The sequence below is a fragment of the Myodes glareolus genome, chromosome 25, assembly GCF_982192425.1.
Source record: "Myodes glareolus chromosome 25, mMyoGla1.1, whole genome shotgun sequence".
NCBI lineage: Eukaryota > Metazoa > Chordata > Mammalia > Rodentia > Cricetidae > Myodes > Myodes glareolus.
The window spans coordinates 37,210,405-37,231,105 of NC_142050.1; the positions used below are offsets into that span (position 1 = coordinate 37,210,405).

General features: G+C 43.6%; 1 long non-coding RNA gene across 1 annotated transcript; it reads right to left on the bottom strand.

The window, feature by feature from the left end:
* Nucleotides 1-1,459: 1,459 nt before the first annotated feature.
* Nucleotides 1,460-7,784, bottom strand: LOC146889533 (uncharacterized). The gene is made up of 4 exons (XR_014999891.2): nt 7,686-7,784; nt 4,267-4,461; nt 3,088-3,181; nt 1,460-1,552 (listed from the first exon to the last, which is right to left on the bottom strand). It is a non-coding gene; the product is annotated as an uncharacterized LOC146889533 (long non-coding RNA).
* Nucleotides 7,785-20,701: the final 12,917 nt, after the last annotated feature.

Consider the following 20,701-nt stretch of genomic DNA (forward strand, 5'->3'; position numbering starts at 1 on the left):
GCATGTCTAAGAACCACAGCTAAAACGTGTAAGCAGAGAAACCTAGATAACTTGATGATGCTGAGAAACCCAGTAGACAGCACCTGAGACACCATCTTAGTCATCTGATTAAGTGCCACCAATATTGTGGCAAATGGACATTCCATTCCACTTAATAGACTTCATTAAGAAGAGCTTTATTTAGTAAATCCCTGTATTCGTGTTTGGTCTACTGGTTGAGTTTGAAAATGAAAATGGTTTTAAGGGCACATGAAAAAAATCAGGCTTGAGAACACTATAAGGATAAAAATCTTTTTAAAAGTGGGGGAGATAAAGAAGCTCTGCACACAAATGTTTAATGTTGAGGAAAAAGGGATGCAGGGTAGAACTCTGGATAATGCCAACATTTTAGTGGCAGCCTCCAGACATAGCAATTACGTACATGGGTTTGGATTCTGCACCCGACTATCTCTATGACAACTTATGAACGAGTTTTAGTTTCTTTTTTTTCATTTTAATGAGAAAGATAAGAATATCTGCCTCAGCTTAGGATTCATTAAATGAGATAGCCTACTGCTGAGTGCAGCTTAGCTCATAATAAGCCATATAGATGTTATCTGTAATTATCCATAATTGTTTGGTTATTAATAGTATTAGAGAGGACAAAAGAGCGGCTAGAAAATTATCTCAAATTGGAGTTTAAATTTTTAAAAATATGATGGCAGGATGGCTCAGAGGGTAAAGATGCTTGCCACCATGTCTGACAATCTTGAGTTCTATCTCCAAGACCTACGTGGTAGGAGAGAACCAACTCCTGTAAGTCATCCTTTGATCTATGCTCACATATCATGGCATGTGTGTGCACACATACACACAATTTAAAAAGAGAATTAAAACTAACTTCCAGAAAGACACCTGCCTCCACACAGGTGTAAGAATTCTGGTGAGGCTCCCTCTGTCTAGGTCATGGGTGCTGCAGTCCTGGCAGTAGACCTCTGAGCTGTGCATGTGTTTAGTGCTCCTCCCCAGAAGCCGCATTTCTCCGACGTAGTAATTTTGTTTATAGTACTGCTGGCACTTTCCTGTCTCCGTAACTGTGTCTGCTAGTTTCTTTGGAAAAAAAAAATATGTTTTAGACTTCTACTTTAAGCTATTGTCATGCATTAATTGATAGTGATTTCTTGAATTTTTAATATTTTTTAGATATATGTGCATGAAAGTTTTGCTTGCTTGTATGTATTGTGTACCATGTGCATGCCTGATGCCTGTGGAGGTTAGAAGGGGGTAAGAGCTCCTGGACCTGGAGTTACTGATGATCGTAAACCACCACGTGGTGCTGGGAACTGAACCTGAGTCCTCTGCAAGAGCAACAAATGATCTTAATCACTAAAACATCTCTCCAGCCTCATGATTTGTTTATAGCACTTTCTATTACTTGATCCTCACAATGGCTCATTATATTAACCCAAGAGACAGAAAATATCCTCATACCCAGAAGACTGGGAAGTTTTAATTTTATGAGATGGAAGGAAACAGATAAAGTCTGGTAAAGCAAAGGACTGCATCTTGGGTGCTGGAAAAGAAGGAAAACAGAGTCACAGTGAAAAAAGACCCAGTATGCAAAACTAGCAGCTTGTTATTAGGGTGGTTGACTTCGCTTCTAATCTAGGAGCTAGGGAAATTCTACACTGACAGTTCATATTAGGATATTAAAGGACCAGCTGGTGGTGGCATATGCCTTTAATCCCAGCTTGGGAGGCAGACGCAGGTGGATATCTTTGAGTTCAAGGCTGGCCTTGCGTACAGAATGATTTCAAGGAAAACCAGAGCTACATAAAGACCCTGTCTGAAAAAAACAAGACAACAACAACAAAGATATTATAATTGAAGAAGTCAGTGAAATTGCTAATGAGCGAAGGCACTTGCTGCCAAGCCTGACACCCTGAGTTCAGTTCCCAAGGCCCATGTGGTTGGAAGAGAGAACCAACTCCTGAAAGTTGTCCTCTGACCTCCACATATGCAGTGTGGCTGCATATGCCTCACCACCCACCCATCTCCCTGCACCCCACATACACTATATAAATAAATGTAAATTTTTTATTTCTCATTTCTGTCTTATCTTTTTGCCCGTGCATAGTTCATTTATGCTCAAATAAATCTGTAAGTCCGATTAAATTGAGAGTCCTGTCTCAATTTTATTGCCTCAGATTTATTCCTTTATAGTTATGAATGAGGACATTAACATTAAATCTGCAGGGGTTTGAAACCTTTTGTTTTCTAATTACATAGAAGTTGTAAAAGATGGAGCTGGGTCAATGGCTCCCTTGGTGAAGCGCTCATCGTGCAAGCCTGGGAACCTGAGCTCAGTCCCTGCACCTAAGTAAAAAAGTCAGGTACGAAGCTCAGCATTGGAGAGATGGAGATGCTGGCCAGCAGGGCTAGTCACATCAGGTCCAGGACCAGTGAAAGACTGTCTCCAAAAATAAGGTAGAAAGTTGTTGAGGAAGACACCCAGTGCCAGTCTCTGACCTCTACCCACAAAGGCACACATACATGCACATAGACAGAAAAACAGTTTTTTGAGACAGGATATATAGCTCTGACTCGCCTCAGACTCACAAAAAACCGACCTGCTTCTGCCTGTCCTGTGCACTGAGATCAAAGGCATGCACCAGCACACAGGGCAAAAGCTGTAAACTGTCACTCAGTACATTGCCGCACAGGGTAGCAGACAGAAATCAGAATTTCCAGTTATCTTTTTTATTAAGTACTTCAAAAACAGTCATATAACCAGGTTTAATGTTCAGGAGTTGTTAAGGTTAAAAAAATCGATCTCCATATGTTTGATGGATAAGTTGGGGTTTTTTTGTTTGTTTGTTTGTTTGTTTTTGGGGTTTTTTTGTTTTTGTTTCTTGTTTTTGTTTTTTGAGATTTCACTATGTAGCCCTGGCTGGCTTGGAATGAAGTATGTAGACCAGGTTGGCCTCATTTAGAGATCTATCTGCCTCTGTCTCCCAAGTGCTGGTGTACAACCGTACCTAAAGATTCTTTTAAGTCAAAGCACTTAAAAGTGACTTTAGCTCACGTAACAAAAGAAAGTTGACTTACTAAGAGCTCACTCTTCTTGGCAACTGGAGTTACAGCTCAGTGGTAGAACACCTGCATGGTGAGGCTCTAAGTTCAGTCCTCAGCACACCCACCCCTGCAAAAATAAAATAAAATTTTACAACACCATGAAGAAATGGAAGGGAATATAAAGAATAGCTTTTGCTTTTAAGAATATGATAAGTCACAGGAGTGAAGAAGCCATGAGAGAGGAGTGAATAAGTTCCTCCAAATCCAAGATTGTCACTTAGAGAAAGGGACATTCAGTCAAGGACAGATACAGAATTGTAGCACACACGTGTATGAAAGGTGTTAGGAAGATTAAAGCCAGGATGAGCCTGGCCTTGCCAAAAATAAGGACAACTGAAAGCACCCTTTATATTTAGTACAAAAAGGGAACATGTAGTTACAAATTCGTGGGGCAGATGATGTAATATGGATGTATGATAAAGCAAAATTGTTCAACCTCTTTTGCTTTTGTCACCCTTATCCAGGAGTGTCTTTAAGCTCAGAAATACTGTCTACAAAAAAAAAAATGGACAAGGAACTGAGAATAGATTTGACCCATTTCTTTGTTGGAGGATTGGTTTGGGTGACCTAGAAAAGTTCCCTAATTGAATCCAGACTGTTTTTATTTGTTTCTTTCTTTGTTTGAGTTGTGTGTGTGTGTGTGTGTGTGTAAGTGCATGTGCACCATGTGTACCACAGAAGCAGCTTATGAAGGCTAGACGAGGGCATTATGACCCCTAAGACTGGAGTTGCAGGTGGGTGTGATCCACCGAACGGGTCCTCTACAAGAGCAGCAAGTGCTATTAACTGCTGAGCCACAGTCCTAGACTGTGTTTCTTGAGGCTTCAAAGAGAAACATTCCAAGTCTGAAGGTAGGTAGATGTGAGGCTAGAGAAGGGCTGATGTAGGAGGGAGAAGGTGTGACAAAGTGGAAGAAGAAACTTCACTATCCAAGAGAAATAGAAAACCTAATGGGATCAACACAAAGAAGGCTGTTGTCTGTGAAACCAGAGGCCAGCGAGCAGAGACTGGAGAGTAGAGCAGGTCTTGTGTGCTAGGAGCTCTTCCAGGGGCTAGTACCAGAACACAGAACACGTTCTTCCTTTGATCTCTAGATCTTTCACGTGAGTAGCCTCTGGCTCTTCTAAACGTGGGAAGTAAGACTTGACTTGCCTGCAGGTACATTCCTAGTGACTGGAGCAGGTGAGATTTGTCTGTAGGTCTGCATTACGTCACTCCATCTCTCTCCTCCATATGCTGAAAAAGGCACAGTCTCGTAGAATCCAGGGGATAATAAACTCAAGAGTCTGATGTGTTCGCTGACTTCAAGGACCTCTCAGCAGATAGGACCCTCCACGATAATCCTCCCTGGGTAAGAAGATGGAAGGACAAAGGAATTAAGATTTGGGAGAAACAATTCATGGTGATAGTTTCACAGAATGTGCCTAAGTCTGAATGCATTAATGTGTGCAATTTACTATATCTCAGTCATATTTCAGGAGACTCGGGCTGTTGTGGGCAAGATGGTGTGGTGGCAGGTTGCTTACTGTGCAATCCTATTAACCTCAGTTCAATCCCTGGGACTGAATCAGTTCCACAGAGCTGTACTACTGCACTGTAGTACCTGTGCAGTCACGCACATCATGCATATGGGCACACACACATGCACGCAATAACAATAAGAAGTAATGCAAATTTAAAAACAGAACAAAGAAAGATGACTCTGAATTCTCCACCATCCTGCCTTATCTTCCTGGAGTTATAATTGTGTAGCAGCAACATGCCCAGATTTGTAAAAGAAACTTGGTTTTGTTGTCTTTGAAATAGATTTGTGTAGCTAGTGTAGGCTAGCCTCAAAGTTGCTATGTAGCCAAGGACAGCCTTGATAACCCTCCAATCTCCACCTCCCACATGCTAAGATTATAGGCATGTGCCACCGGCCCAAGCCCTTTGCTTTTTGTGTTTGAAACAGTAATGTATGTGCTCTAACCACTATCTGGGAAAACTATTTTAAAAACAAAGTAGAGGGGCTGGAGAGATGGCTCAGAGGTTAAGAGAACTGACTGCCATTCCGGAGGTCCTGAGTTCAATTCTCAGAAACCACATGATGGCTCACACCCATCTACAATGAGATCTGGTGCCCAGAACACTATATACATAATAAATAAATTTTTAAAAATGAAGTAGAGGCTCTGAGATTGTGGTACGTGATTTTAACCTCAATTCTCTGGAAGAAATGATCGGCAGATCTCTGTGAGTCTGAGGCCAGCCTGATCTACATCGCAAGTTCAAGGACAGCAGAACAGCAACATAGTATGATTCTGTCTATAATAATAATAATAATAATAATAATAATAATAAAGCCAAGTGGAAGTGGTGCATGCCTTTAATCCCAGCACTTGGGAGGAAGAGATAGCCTGGTCTACAGCGTGAGTTTCAGGCTAGCCAAAGCTTTATAATGAGACCTTGTCTCAAAACAAACAAACAAACAAACAAACAAAAAACTAAGTAAAATGAATAAACAAACTGAAGGTACTTTTCTAGTAACAAAGTAACCAGGCTTAGTGGCAGAAGCTTTTACTCCCATCTACTGAAGAGGATAAGGCAGGTGGATAACAAATTCAAGGCCTGACTGGGGCACAGAGTGAATTGAAGGCCAACCTGAACAATTTAGTAAGGTACTGTTTCAAAACGAAAACTAAGAATAGACGAGGATACAGCTCAGTGTGAGGGAGTGCTTGCCTGGCACGCAGGAGGCCCTCGGTTTGTTTATTCAGTCCCTAGTACTTTAGGAAGAAGAAAGTAGTTAGGTCCTATGCCTAAATTATCTTGAATATGCCAAAATAATGATCTATTCACAGGGACTGGGACCCAGGGGCAGGAATCCGAAGTACAATTCAAGGAAGGGTGATTTATGCCGCACTACTTAAATACTTCCTGCTAAGTTTCATGAGCCTGGGAGAATAGAAAAGACAAACCCAGGACAAGAGCTGCGCACAGGCGCAGAGAACAACCTGTTAGATCTGACAGGAAGACAGGGGCTGCTTGGAAGATGAAGGTCTCTGAAAAGAAAACAAAGAGATCGAAAGGTCGTTGGAAATGCTCCTTTAACACCAGAAAGAAAACAACAGGTATGAGATGAGTGTGTCTCATGCTCGTCTGGGTATTTTGGAGCATAGGGTGGGGTGTTCATGAATAAACACTTAGAAAACTAGGCAAGTAGGGAAATAAGTCCGCCTTAGCTTCAGAATGGTTGGAGCCAGAAGCAATCATAGCATGCTGCGAGCTTTGTGTAGATCTCACCTAAACTCTACTTATTTAAACCAAAATGGAATAACTATTCTGAAAAGTTGGCCTGGGCAGTGGTGGCCCGCACCTTTAATCCCAGCACTGGATATCTCTGAGTTTGAGGCCAGTCTGGAAAGTTGAGTTCCAGGACAGCCAGGACTACACAGAAAAACCCGTCTCAAAAAAACAAAATCAAAAAACATAAAGAGACTCATCCAAGGAAGCTATTTGCCACAAAGCCGAATATCCCGAGTTTGATTCCAGAGACCCATATAGTGGAAGGAGAACCCTAGTCCCCAAAGTTATTCTCTGACCACACAGGTACTGTGACAGGCATATGCTCGCTCTCTCTCTCAAAAGAAATCTCAAAAAAATTTCAAGATGGATAGAGAACAAAGAAATAGAACAAAGGAGTTACGTCTTCAGTACCAGGAAGTAAACAGCTAATGTCCAAATTGTTTATTTTATAAAAAAAAGGCTATATATACGTTTTTATTTAGGAATGTGTCAACAGAAAAATGACAATCAAAATAGCTATTAGTAGTGGATGGGTCTGGCCGACATTCAGTGAAGGGGATGGGTGGGGCGTAATGTTATTAACACAGTCTGCTTTTGTCATTAGGAAATTAGGAACTATCTCTTACTGTTTGATATTCGTGATGATTAATTTTAATTCTCAACTCGATCAGATTAAGAAGTATATCAGGGAGGTGGCTCTGTGGATGGCTACTCTAGCATGAGGACCTGGCTTCAGATCCCGGAACGCACGTAAAATTGGGCATGGCAGTACACAGCTCTAGTCTTCACACACATACACAAGACAAATTCTTTTAAAATGTAGACGCCTAGGGGATTAGCAAAACATATACCTACCGTTGGGTGTGTCGGTAAGAGGGTCTCCAGAACTGTTTAACTGACGAGGGAACATAAAACATATGCCTACCATTGGGTACATCGGTAAGAGGGTCTCCAGAACTGTTTAACTGACGCGGGAACACGGGACCCCACTCTCCCAGTCACTACAGACTGAATAAAAGGAGACGGAGAAAAAGCCCACTGAGGACCCGCGTCCCTTTTCTCTGACCTGATCTGTCCCCAGCTGAGAGCCACTCCCAGCACCAGGCCTTCCTCAAAGTAAGGGTCTCAAGCAGTGAGTTGAAGTAACTCCCTCAAGCTGTTTCTTTTTCTTTGTTAAAGCAGGAATCGGTTCCATCAAGGAGAAGAGTTCTCATGATAAAATTGCTACTTGAAAAGAAGAAGGATTTAGGATTTGATGTTTTAATAAAGAAAAGAGGAATTCTCACCAAAATTCATTGCGACTCTTCCTAAAAATGACCCAGAGGTCTCGGAGGAACCAAGAGTACCAGCCAACAGGCACCCTGCCAACTGCCACAGAACCGAGGGGCGTGGGTGGGGGTGGGGGTTGCAGGGGCAGGTGGGGGTGGGGTGTGTTTGCATCAGTGAGTCTGCCTGAGCAGGAGTCCCAGACTGCTGAGCTCCACGCCCAGTGTCCGTGGGTCTAGGGTGGAGCGGAGAATGGACACTGCCCAGCTCCCAGTCGTGCTGATACTGGTCTGCAACCACAATGAGCAATGAGCTCTTGGTTGAAGGTAGGATTGCTCTCGAAAGAAACCCAGCAATTTGCTTAAGGGGTTCCAGGCCCTGGGGGAGGTTGAGAGGGGGCCAGCTTGGCTGAGCTAAGACAACTCAGGCCTCCACAGCAGACACGGAGAGAGGAAAAGCAAAAGACGAGGATGCTGACACACTGAGGCTCCAGCCTTCCCATTCGTGCTCTCCTTCTCAGGAACTGAGTTCCCCAACGGACTGGCCTCTGGCTGCACACTGAAACAGACAGGAAGGTGACTGTAAATACCTCTTGCTTGCTTACTTAAACACCCACAATGGGGGTGTCAGTTTAGAGAACCATAACAGACTGCCGGGAAAAAAACCAACCCAGCACATAGTCACACACCCAAACTTCTGTGAACACACACACAAAAGGCACCGGAGGAAAATCAATAGTGTTCTAAAGGACTAACATGAAAAACCAACACAAATATCCTGGAAAAACTTGTTTCGTGCTGGGTGTGGTAGCTCAGGTCTTTAATCCCAGCACTGGGAAAGCAGAGGCAGGCTGACTTCTATGAGTTCAGGCCAACCTGGGTTTACACTGTGAACCAGTCAAGGCTGCATAGCAAGAGACTCTGCCTGAAAACAACAAAACAAACCAAAAAAGAAGAAAGAAAGAAAGCCAGGTGGTGGTCACATGCCTTGGGAGGCAGAAACAGGTATATCTCCTTAATTGTAATGAATAGTCTCAGAGAAATTTGAGAACAGATTTCCAGCAGCATGTGAAAAAGGCACTCACTCCTCAGCTCCCTCATAGATCCTTCCTCCAAGGTGCTGGGGAACCTAAAGTATGGTGGCCAAACATTCTGCTTGTAAGCCGGGAGTGAGTTCCCTAAAGAATGAACAGAGTACTCTAGGCAGAGTGCTTGTTTAGTGTGAAAAGACCCAGATTGAACCCCCAGAACTGCCTACACCAAGTGCAAGGAGTCATGCCTGTAATCCCAGCGCTGTGGAGCGAAGGCAGGAGTATCAGACGCTCAAGGTCAACCTTGGCTGTGTAGATTGAACTAAAATAATCCCATCTCAAAATAAACAAATAAGTAAAATGGTGATTTGGAAGAGAAAAACTTAAAATGTTTTTCAGACCATAATGCCAAAGTGGAAGGAATGGAAAGACAAACTGACATGGAGGGGGCAGGGCTGAAGAGACAGCTCAGGAGTTAAGAGCCCTGGTTGTTCTTCCACAGGACCTGGGTTCCAGTCTCAGCACCCACATGGAAGCTCCCAGCCATCTTTGGCTCCAGTTGCAAGCAATCTAGTGCCCTCTTCTGGCCTCCACAGGCACACACGTGCTGCACAGACACACATGAAATTTCTGAATTTTTTCTAAAGTTGAGACATAGAAGATAAAGAAAGGCCAGCATCCATAATTGAGATCCTACAAGGAGAGCAAATAGGAAAAGGAGTGAGACGGGGATCAATGGAACAGGAATATGGGCTGGGGAGACAGCTAAGAGGATGTAGTGCCTGTCGCACAAGCACGAGGACTTAAGTTTGGATTCCCAGCATCCGAGTTAAAAAGCTATACACGCACACACACACACACACACACACACACACACCCCTATATGCATAAAAACATAAATACATACATAAAGAAACAAGGTACCTAGTGAAAAGGTCTAATAGTAAATACGTCCCTAAGATTAAGCATAAAATGAATAATTTTACTGTGAACAGGTCTTCTATATGTCAAGAACAATGTATTGAGACCATGACTAGATTAAAAACTCAAGACTAGAAAGACAGACCAGTGACTATCAAGAAGGCCAGGGAGTTGATTGGCAGGTGAAAGGTGCCCGCCAACAAGCCTGCCAGCCTGAGCTGTCTGATCTCTTTGACCTCCAGCACTCGATGCACATGCATACCTGAAGGCACTCCTTTCATACTTGTAAAATAAATCTTTAAAAAGAAAGAAAAACAACGTCCAGAAATGTGTAAGGACTCCCAGAAAGAAAGAAGCATGCAGTTTCCGGAAGCAGTGGCACAAAACCAGGCATGGTAATCCCAGTACCTGGGAGGTAAAGTTGTCACCCTGTCTTTTTTTTTAATAAAAAAAAAAGGAGAAGGAAGAAGAAGATAAATGGAATCTGAGAATGATCAAGAAATCAAGGCAGATAAAAAGAAAACAGGGGGCTTGAGTGTGGTGGCTCTAATGAGGGCACGCGCTGTGGAGGCCGAGGCAGGGCAGGATTATTACTACTGCCGTGTCCTGTCCTGTTCTCAGGCTTTTTTCTAGGAGTTACAGATGCAGCAGTTAACTTTAAGTAAACTAAACTTGGAGCTCTTTGTGGCTCTATCCTTTAGCGGGATATATGGGGGCTTACAGTGAGTAATCTAAATGTGCAGGAGACGCTCTGCTTATGATACATTGCGAGTGAAGCAGGAGCCTAATACTGTGCTACCAAAAGCCCCCAGACTTCACCAGATCGCCAGTCAGACTGCCACTCTTGGCCATGGGCATTGACAAAATAGGAATCACGGCTGACCTCTGTGGCACACACTTATAATCCAGCCCTGGAGAGAGAGAGCTGGGAATTCCTGGTCGTCGTGGTTTAACGATAAAGGCTAGCCTGGGCTTCACTGTTACCAGTGGTGGTATTGGGAGCCCAGAAAGGGTCATTTCCTGTTTTCTTTATTTGTTAAGGTTATATTTTAAAGCTACCTCTCTCTCTCTCTCTCTCTCTCTCTCTCTCTCTCTCTCTCTCTCTCTCCCCTCTCTCTCGTGTGCGTGCACACACAAGTGCCATAGTATAGTGGAGACAAGGACAAGAGATAACTTACAGAAGCCAGTCTCTCCTTCCATCATGTGGGCCTTGGGGACCAAGCTCAGGTCCTCAGACTATCAGCAGGAGCCTCTGCCCACTGAATCTCACCAGTCCAACAACGTATGTTTTTGTACTAACTGAACAGTCCTTGTCTGTATTTTTTTTTCTGCTTGTTTGTTTCATTTTGTGAATATTATTGAAAGTAATTTGTCCTATGTAAAATAATGTTTTGAATATCTACTTGGAACTGGGAAGCAACTCACTTGGTAGCATGCTTGTGAGGGTGTTTCTCTGTTTTGATTGCTATATTAAGGCATATAATCATTTTTCTACTGCGCATATCCCGTCCCATAATGAATCTGATTTTAATCATATGCACACCCAATTATGCACAGGCATAAGACCCAGTTATGCTTTACTGTGCATGCACCCAAAACCAGTTCAGGCTGGCTTAGCCTTTCCACTCTTTGTACCAGGAAACATCGAGAATATATTTGAATAGAAACTGTCTAAATTTGTTAGGGGCATAGAAACTCATCCCATTGTTCAGAGAGGGTGTGCTCATAGGCTGACCAAGTGCCGAGTGCATTGTTCAGAGAGGAGTGTGTGCACACCATGCTCAGCTAAAGGAGCCGGACTGCCAAGCGCATTATTGGTGTGCATGAACCAATCCAAGCAGAGTCCCAGATTACTAAATATTTCTTGTGCTCACCTACTTCAACCTGAGACCCTGTCTCAAAATAAAGAAATCTCATTTGAATGTTTAAGTAGATCATAATTTAAGTTCTGGGAGTTCTAGATGATTTGTTTATGTGTTTGATTTTGGCAGCTCTGGAGATCAAGGCCAGGGAAGGAAGAAGGAAGGGGAGAGGAGGGGAGGAGAGGGAAGTAGAGAGGAGAAAAGAAAAAGAAGTATCGGATTAAGTAACTAAAGCGTGTATCAGCTTAGAATGATAAAGGAAGTCAATTTGGGAGCCAGCAAGACCACTTAGCAAGTAAAGGCACTTGCCCTCCACCCTGACAACCTCAATTCTAGCTTCAGAGCCCCAATGGTGGGAGAGAGGTAACTCCTGCAGGTTGTCCTCTGACCATGACACACACACACACACACACACACGCACACACACACACACACATGCACACACACACATGCACACACACAAACACAAATTTTTTAAGTCACATTCTGTTGGCTACATACTTTTTTGTTGCATATTCACAGGGCAGGTTTGCATACCTTTTGTGGGGCCAGGGGTTTTGCTATGATGTCCAGTCTGGTATCAAACGCACCCTTTTTCTATCCCAGCCTCCCAGTTAGGTGGGAGAAATACTACTTTTTATGGGGAATGGCAAGGTAATTCAGTCCTTATACTGTGCTCAATTTTTTAAAATTATTATTTATAACTTAGAAAAGTTTCAGTTCCACAAATCATTAGCAGTAACATTATATAAATATTTATGATTATTGTTAAATTCTGGAAAATGGCTCTACTTAGCTGTTTCATATCTTTTCATATCTGAGCGGTAAGATTCCAAGGAAATTCCAGTTTTCTTCTGGGAGAGCTAATTGTAATTGCTCTGAACTAAAGACATAATAGAACCAGCTCTTTACTATCATTTTTCGTGATCTTTATTGCTGTCATCATTAAACAGATTTTCTAATGTGCTCATGTGACTCACTCTTCTCTGACTGAGGTATCAAAAGTTTAAAGTTATCCTTTATTTCCTTTGAAGTGTATCCATTTTTTATTTTTAATAGTGTGTGTGTGTGTGTGTGTGTTTTCAAAAGACAGAAACTTGTGAGAATTGTTTTTTTGTTTGTTTCATCCACCATGTTGGTCCTAAAGACTGAACTGAGATCATCAGACTTGGCAGTAAGCCATCTTGCCAGTCCATATTTACATATATATGTCTGTGTGTATTTTTGGACAGGGTTTCAGTGTTTAGTCAAGCTGGCCTTGAACTTGATATTCTCCTGCTTCCGGTCCCAAGTGCTGGGACGACAGGAATGGTTCACGTAAATACATTCAAAGCTGACAGATAGAAGCAGCTTTCATCTATATGCAAATGCAGAGTCTATAATGTCTTGTGTTTATACTGAGATGCTCAAAGCATTTTCTAAATTACAGCCAAAATAATATATTCAAGGACTAAGGATGTAGGTCGTTTGGAGGTATTTCCTAGCAGGTACAAGACTCTGGATTTGATCTCTAGCACCACGTAAACTGGGCACGGTGGTGTGTGCCTACAATCTTGTCACTCAGTAGGTAGACGCAGAAGGAGTTCAGTAATCCCCCCAGCTACGTGGTCAGTTGAGGCCATCCTGGGCCTTTTGAGATGCTAGCCAACTCTCCTCCCAAAAATATATTGAAATTTTATTAAAATAGCCACTCCCTTCGGTTGCAGGCTACCTCCAACGAACTTCAGTCTTCTGAAGTTCACACCATTCTTTAATCACTTCCTCTTAAGGGCCAGCTAGCCCCAGTGATTTCCAAATGGCTCTAAACTAAAAAAAAAAAGACTACAGCAGAAATGATGGGACACTACTTCTCACATGGGGGCACAGAAAGCCTGGAGCTTCCATCTTGCTTTCCCTTGCTTCCTCCTTCATTTCTTCACTGGCAGAGACTTACTGCTACGTCATGAGCTGCATCATGGGACAGCCTACCTGACAGTGAGGAACTGAGGGACTCCAGCCAGCAACCCAAGAGGAACGGAATCCTGCCAACAAGCAATTGCATGAGTTTGGGAAAGAACTTGCTCCCTCACCATATTGAGTCAACTTCAGACAAGCCTAGCTGGGACCCAGCTCCACCAAATGATGGAGTAATTTACAATGTAGCAATAAGTAACTAATATATACCATCAAGGGCCGGGTGGTGGCGCATGCCTTTATTCCCAGCACTCGGGAGGCAGAGACAGGGAGATCTCTGTGAGTTCAAGGCCAGCCTGGTCTACAAGAGCTAGCTCCAGGACAGGCTCCAAAGCTACAGAGAAACCCTGTCTCGAAAAACCAAATATATATCATCAAGAATTTTAAAATGAAGGCATGAATAATTTTAACTTTGAACCATCCTCAATTACCAAATCCAGTCTATTCAGACAAGAACTTCTATTTGACTAGACATTCATAAAAATAAAATTCTCTGTGTTTAAAGCTACCTGAAAATTCAAAGAATTTATTACAAATTAGTTTCAGGTTCCCTATTTTTAAAAAATCTTGTTTCACTGGGTATGGTGGCACATGTCTTTAAACCCAGCACTAGCACTAAGTAGGCAGAGGCAGGCAGATCTCTGTGAGTTCAAGGCCAGCATGGTCTACACGGGAAGTGCCAGGACAGCCAGGACTAGGTAGAGACACCCTGTCTTCGAAACAACAACAAAAACTTGTTTCTCTTTCGTGGTTCACATAGTTCACTTCAAGTCACTCACTCTTGCCCTACACATTCATTTCATCAAATAAAAGAAATCATCAAAACAGGAAGTAAGAGAAACTGGTCTCTACTGCAGCAGTACCCCCACAACGAATTCGATTTTGTTTCTATTTAGTATGCATGCTACAGCACATATGTAGAGGTCAGAGGGAAACTTTGCGGAGCTGGTCCTCTCCTTCCTTGACATGGCTTCTGGGGATGTAGCTCCTGTCACCAGTGTTGCACAGCAAGCCCTTCTGTCATTGTGTTGTTATTTATGTAGTTCTTTATGTATACGTGTGCCCGCGTGTATGTATACATACCATGTGCGTGCAGGAGCCTGTGGCGTTCTGAAATAGTGCCAGCTCCCCTGGAACCAGAGTTACAAATGGTTCTGAGCTGCCATATGGAAGATGGTAACCCAACCCAGGCCCTCTGCAAGAGCAGCAAGCTAACCACTGAGCCCTCTCGCCAGCTCATAGTCCAGCATTTTTACTTAACAAGTTGTCTTGATGACTCCAGATTTCACCAACTTCACGAAACACAGTGGTTAAAATTATCAAGAGTTTAGGGAGGCAATTATTAAACACTATCCTTTAAAATTTTTCAATTACAGGCTTATAGCTGGGTGGTGGTGGCACACTCCTTCAATCCCAGCACGAGGGAGGCAGAGTCAAGCAGGTCTCTGTGAGTTGGAGGCCAGCTTGGTCTACAGAGTGAGTTCTAGGACAGACTCCAAAGCTACACAGGGAAACCCTGTCTCGAAACCCCCTCCACCCCCCAAATTACATTCTTTTTTTTAAAAAATATATTTATTTATTATGTATATAATATTCTGTCTGTGTGTATGCCTGAAGACCAGAAGAGGGCACCAGACCTCATTACTAATGGTTATGAGCCACCATGTGGTTGCTGGGAATTGAACTCAGGACCTTTGGAAGAACAGGCAATGCTCTTAACCGCTGAGCCATCTCTCCAGCCCCCAAATTACATTCTTATAATTAAGTTATATAAAAGATGCAAACACTTTCAAATTATTTCCCTGTCTTTTACCATACTTGTGCTCTTAGGTTTACCTACTTCTCTTCTAGGATGGGGATGTTACAGAATGGTGTGCTGCCCTTCCGACCCCTCGGTCATGATACCACAATGGCAGTTTGGAATAGTCCATGGCAGAACTATTCACATCACGGGTGTAACATGAGGGCCGGCTTGTTGGGGTTTCTGTCCTGCCCGGTACCCCACAGCCGGCAACTCCCAAGGAAAATCACACACAGGCCTCCATAAGATTATAAACTGATTGGCCCATTAGGTCAGGCTACTTATTAGCTCTTATAACTTATGTTACCCCATTATCCTTATCTACGTTAGCCACACGGCTCAGTACCTTTCTCAGCTGGGCAGGTTACATCCTGCCTCTTCGGTGGTCTGTGTAGGAATGGCGGAGGGAGTTTCCTGCTTCCCAGAATACTCCCAGTCTCTTTGCTCCACCCCTACTTCCTGTCTGACTTTCCCACCTATACTGCCTGCCTGGCCAATCAGCGTTTTATTAAAATATGATTGACAGAATACAGACAATTCTCCCACACCATTTCCCTCTTTGTCCCACGTTGGGCGCCACACGGGAATTGGCAAAGATGGGCAAACCTGATATTAAATATGTATTGTCTCTGTTGTCTGCCCTGTGATAAAACACTGATCAAAAGCAACTTGGAGAGGAAGGCACTTTTTAAAAATAGAGTACAGTCCATAACAGTCCATCATGAAGGGACGTCAAGGCAGGAACGCAAGGCCGGAGCTGAAGCAGAGGTCATGGAAGTACGCCGTTCATGGCTTGCGCCCTCAGCTTGCTCTTTTATAACATCCACAATCAAATGTTCATGGGTGGCACAGCCAGCTAGACCCTCCCACCTCAATCAGTATCCAAGAACATGTCCCAAAGGCCAACCTGATGGAGGCCTCCTCTCAATAGGGAGTTCCTCTTCCCAGAAGACCCACGCTTATGTCAAGCTGACAACTAACCAGCACTCTTGTCTACCCCCACCTGGTAACCATTACTGCTCTGGGACAGCTAACAATAGCATAACTATGGACAGATCTGCCTGCAAACTATAGAAGTATGTAACGCAAAACCCCAACAAAATGACAGTCGATCCAGATGTCCTCAGCTGGATGTCAGCAGAGTCTTTCATTACTCATATCTCATTCATCCGTGGGCTAGGTGTTGTGGAAAGAGAGTCGGAATGGAGTTGTACACAATTTCCATTCAAATATGTTTTGGAACAATTTCTTTTTACATTTTATTTAGAGAGAGAGAGCATATATGCATGCATGCATGCACACACAAGTCATGGTTTGTGGGTGGAGGTCAGAGGACACCCACAGTGGGAACCTGTTTTCTCCTAACATGTGGGTCCCAGGGATCTCACGTCCTCAGGCCTGACGCCTCCACCTGCTGATTCATACCTCCAGTCCAGAAACAATTCTAAGTGGCACAATATAAACAAATTGCTAGGCCCCACCGAAGGCACTAGGAGGTGCCCTGGGAAATCTAGGGCCCGGACAACTAGATTTCTCTTACTTCATAGTACACCTCTCCCTGTTCTGGAACTTCATGAGCTTCTACTGACCCCTCCGTGGTTCCTGAAGAAGTGGGACAATGGGCTGGGAGAGAGCTTGAGCTAGACACACTTCTCTGTGTTCACATGGGTGGACTCTCAGTGTACATACGCAGGAGGACTTTGTCTTTCCCCCCCATTCTTCTTTGTGTTCCTATGTGAACGGAACCTGCCCCTATGGCTTCTCTTTCTTACCCCGAGAGGCCCTCATCCTTCTTAGAGACTATACCCTCAGTCTCTTGTCTTAACATCAATTTTTAAAAATTTTTATCTTATGTGCATTAGTGTTATGCTTTTATACGTGAGGATGTCAAATCTCCTGGAACTGGAGTTACAGACAATTGTGATTGGCCATGGAGGTGCTGGAAATTGAACCCATGCCCTCTGGAAGAGCAGTCAGTGCTCTTAAACTCTGAGACATCTCTCTAGCCCAAAGTTTTTGCTTGTTTGCCTGCTTGCTTTGTTTTGTTTTAGTACTAGGAAAGAACCTTTTTTATTTATCAAGAAGGTAAGTATAAGCTGGGCAGTGGTGGAACTTTAATTGCCTTTAATCTCAGCACCCCAGAGAAAGAGGCAGTCAGATCTCTGATTTTCAGACCAGTCTAGTCTACAGAGTGAGCTCCAGGACAGTCAGGGATACACAGAGAAATTCTGTCTCCAAAAAAACAAAAAGAAGGAAGAAGAGGAGGCAAATATGGCGTAAATATTCCGAAAGCCATCATTCTTTGACAAAACTATGATGTGGCAGCTCATCCAGAAAAATGATCAGGATCAGCACCACATTTGGGATCTTCAGAGAGGCTAATTTCAAGTCACAGTGACAATACTGTCCAGAAGTGGCATTATCCTCTCCCTAAAGAATGTTCCAAAACCCAGTGCATTCAAAGGGAACTCAACTGACCAAGGACCACATCCAAGCAGAAGCAGGAAAGCGACTATACATATGTGAGCACACTGGGTAAGCTGGGTGAGCATGTGTGTGTGTGCATGTGTGTGTATGTGTGTGTGTGTGTGTGTGTGTGTGTGTGCATGTGCATACGGAGGCCAGAGAGCAGGTATCTACCTTGATTACTCTCCACCTTATTTTCTGAGACGAAGTCTCTCACGGAACCTGGAGTGAAGTATATACATAGGTGTCTATCCTGTGCTGGGATTATAGATGCATGCCACCATGCCTGGCTGAACCTATGTCCTCACGCTTACACAGTAGGCTTTACTGACAGAGCTATCTCTCCAGTCCCCAGATAAGGTTTGTTTTTAAATTACATATGTTTATGCATATGTGTCTGCATGTGTGTGTGTGTGTGTGTGTGTACATGCATGTATGTGACACGGTGCTCAGGTGGAGGTCTAGGGACAACTTGCAAGAGTCAGTCTCAGCCAGGCAGTGGTGGTGCACGCCTTTAATCCCAGCACTTGGGAGGCAGAGGCAGGTGAATCCCTGCAAGTTTGAGGCCAACGTGATCTATAAGAGCTAGTCCCAGGACAGCTAGGAAACCCTGTCTTGAAAAAAAAAAAAGTCAGTTTCCCCTTGCACCATGGGGTTCCACAGACCAAACTTAGATCATCAGGTTCAGCAGCAAGTGCCTTTGCCCAGTTAGCTGTCTTACTGCAAGATAAGTTTTTTTTTTTTTAAAGTAAGATGCTGTCCAGACCCGCGTCTAAAGCTAGTCTCAATAGCTCTAGCCAATATTCTATTTAAACAATGTCAGAATGAACTGTCATTCAAGGGCTACTACATGACCTAGAGCTACTGTTAAGTACTTTTCCTTTAAATTCTTATCTGGAAAAGATCTGACATGATTGAAAGATAAAACAAAAACAAAATTTCCCTAAGATCCAAGATTTGAAATTAAAGAGAAAAAAAAAAAACCCTCCAGATCTCAACATGAAATGATCCAAAATTGGCAATATAATTTTCATGTCTTTTGGAAAAATACTGAGTCATATTGCTCACCCACATCTTGCAGAAATAACAGAAATTCAATGATTTGAGCAAGACACACTCTGTCATTGTCTGAAGCAAACACTTGAGTCATTCCGGAAAATTAGGAGCAAAGTCTCTTCAGTGACAAAAGTTTAGATACCATGTCCCGAGGACAATTTTGCAATGAGCTCCTTTCAGTCCCAAACGTATGTTTTTCTTGTACCACAGATACCTCAGAGCCAGAGAGTGTCCCCTTTCACGAGGACAACTGTCATGTGTTGAACAGACTATGGTGAATGGGCTGTGTCATTCATTCAAGCAAAGCACAGCTAAAAGTCTGACCGGCAGCGATTAGGACTCCATCAACAGTCCTCAGGGAGCAGGCCCAATAGCCCAGGACAAAGGATGGGAAAGGCTCCTACAGGCCCAGCAACCCGCAGGACAGATGGGGGCCACACCTCCTTGCTCTCGCAGCTCCCCTCCTCCTGCAGCCGGGCCTCCTTTCTGTTCCCCCACCGCAGCAGCCTAGCCCTCCTCTCCGATTGTTCTTCTCTCTGCCCTCCTGATCCCAGGAGCTCCTTTCTTTCTTTCTGCAAGCTGCTGGGGTGGGGTGGGGGCGCCTGTACATCATTGCTTAGCAGTATCTGGTGGCAGAAACAGCTCCCTTCATGTTCGTCCTGTGGAACAGGAAAACGAGAGCAAAAGGAATTCTGAAGAAGCCATCCCCGAGCCGGTCAGCCGGAAAGAAGCAGACCTGGCCCTCTCTTTTCTTCCGTGAGGAACCCTGGGACCTCCGTTTTTCCCACTCTCCTTCGCTCTCCAACTCCGGTGTTGTAATTTGCCTCATCTGGATGACTCCCAGAATGTTGCCAATTGCCTCCTGGCTACTGAACGAGGCTCGCTCTCAGCGGCCCCAAACAGCAGTGATACCCATTCTCTTAGAATACTTGGTTGATGGGCATAGTACCCCCACTGTCTCTGCATTTATCACAGCCAAGTCAGCCAGGCCTTTTCTCTTCATCCCTTTCAGTTGATGTCTTTGCTGACTCCTCCCCAGACGGGAACCTCTTTGACCTGCCAATTAAGCTGGCCTAAGCATGTGGGTCTACCTATAGAAAATGCTCACCCCCCACCCTTCATCTCTCTGTCGCTTAAAGTCTCTTAAAGGAAAACTCAAACGCCAGCTCCTCCACAAAACCCTAATGAATTCTTCAACAGGGAGATCTAATGGTGCTTTCCTGGTGTTTCTCATCTTACCTGACCAACTGGATTGTCCTTAGCCCTCCTGGATAGAGACCTCTAATTAATTTTGCTATCCCTACATAATCTTTTCAGGCAAGCTTCTGCCTCTGAGCCCTATCTCCAGCCCCAGGCACATAATCGTTCAGATCTGATCCTGTGCTTGTCATTTAATCTGGGTCATTTTTGTAGATCTTTAATGTCGGTATCTATCAAGTTCTTTCTTTCCTGCACTTTTGAGCATATGAAGTATATTTACTATATAAATTTACTTTATTAATTCTGGGTCTGATTCTACTGATTTTTTTCTCCTCAATATGGGTCATAATTTCTTGTGTGAGTGTGTGTGTGTGTGTGTGTGTGTGTGTGTTTCTTTGCCTGGTAATCATTTTTGTTAGGAGGCTAGACACTGTGGCTTTTACCTTGCTGACTGTTAGGACTTAGTGTTTCTTTTATTATTTTTATACTTTGTTCTGAGATGCAGTTAAGTTACTTAAAAGTAGTTTTAAATCCTTTGAGGCTTGTTTTTATGCTTTGTTTATTATTTTTCTTTTTAAAAAACTGTTATTTTATGTGTGTGTGGGGGGGTGGTTTACCTGCATGTTTATCTGTGCACTATGTTCATGCCTTGTGCCTGCGGAGCCCAGAAAAGGGTTGTAGCCCCCTAGAAACTGGAGTTACAGACAGTTTTGAGCTGCCATGTGGGTGCTAGGAATCAAAACTCTT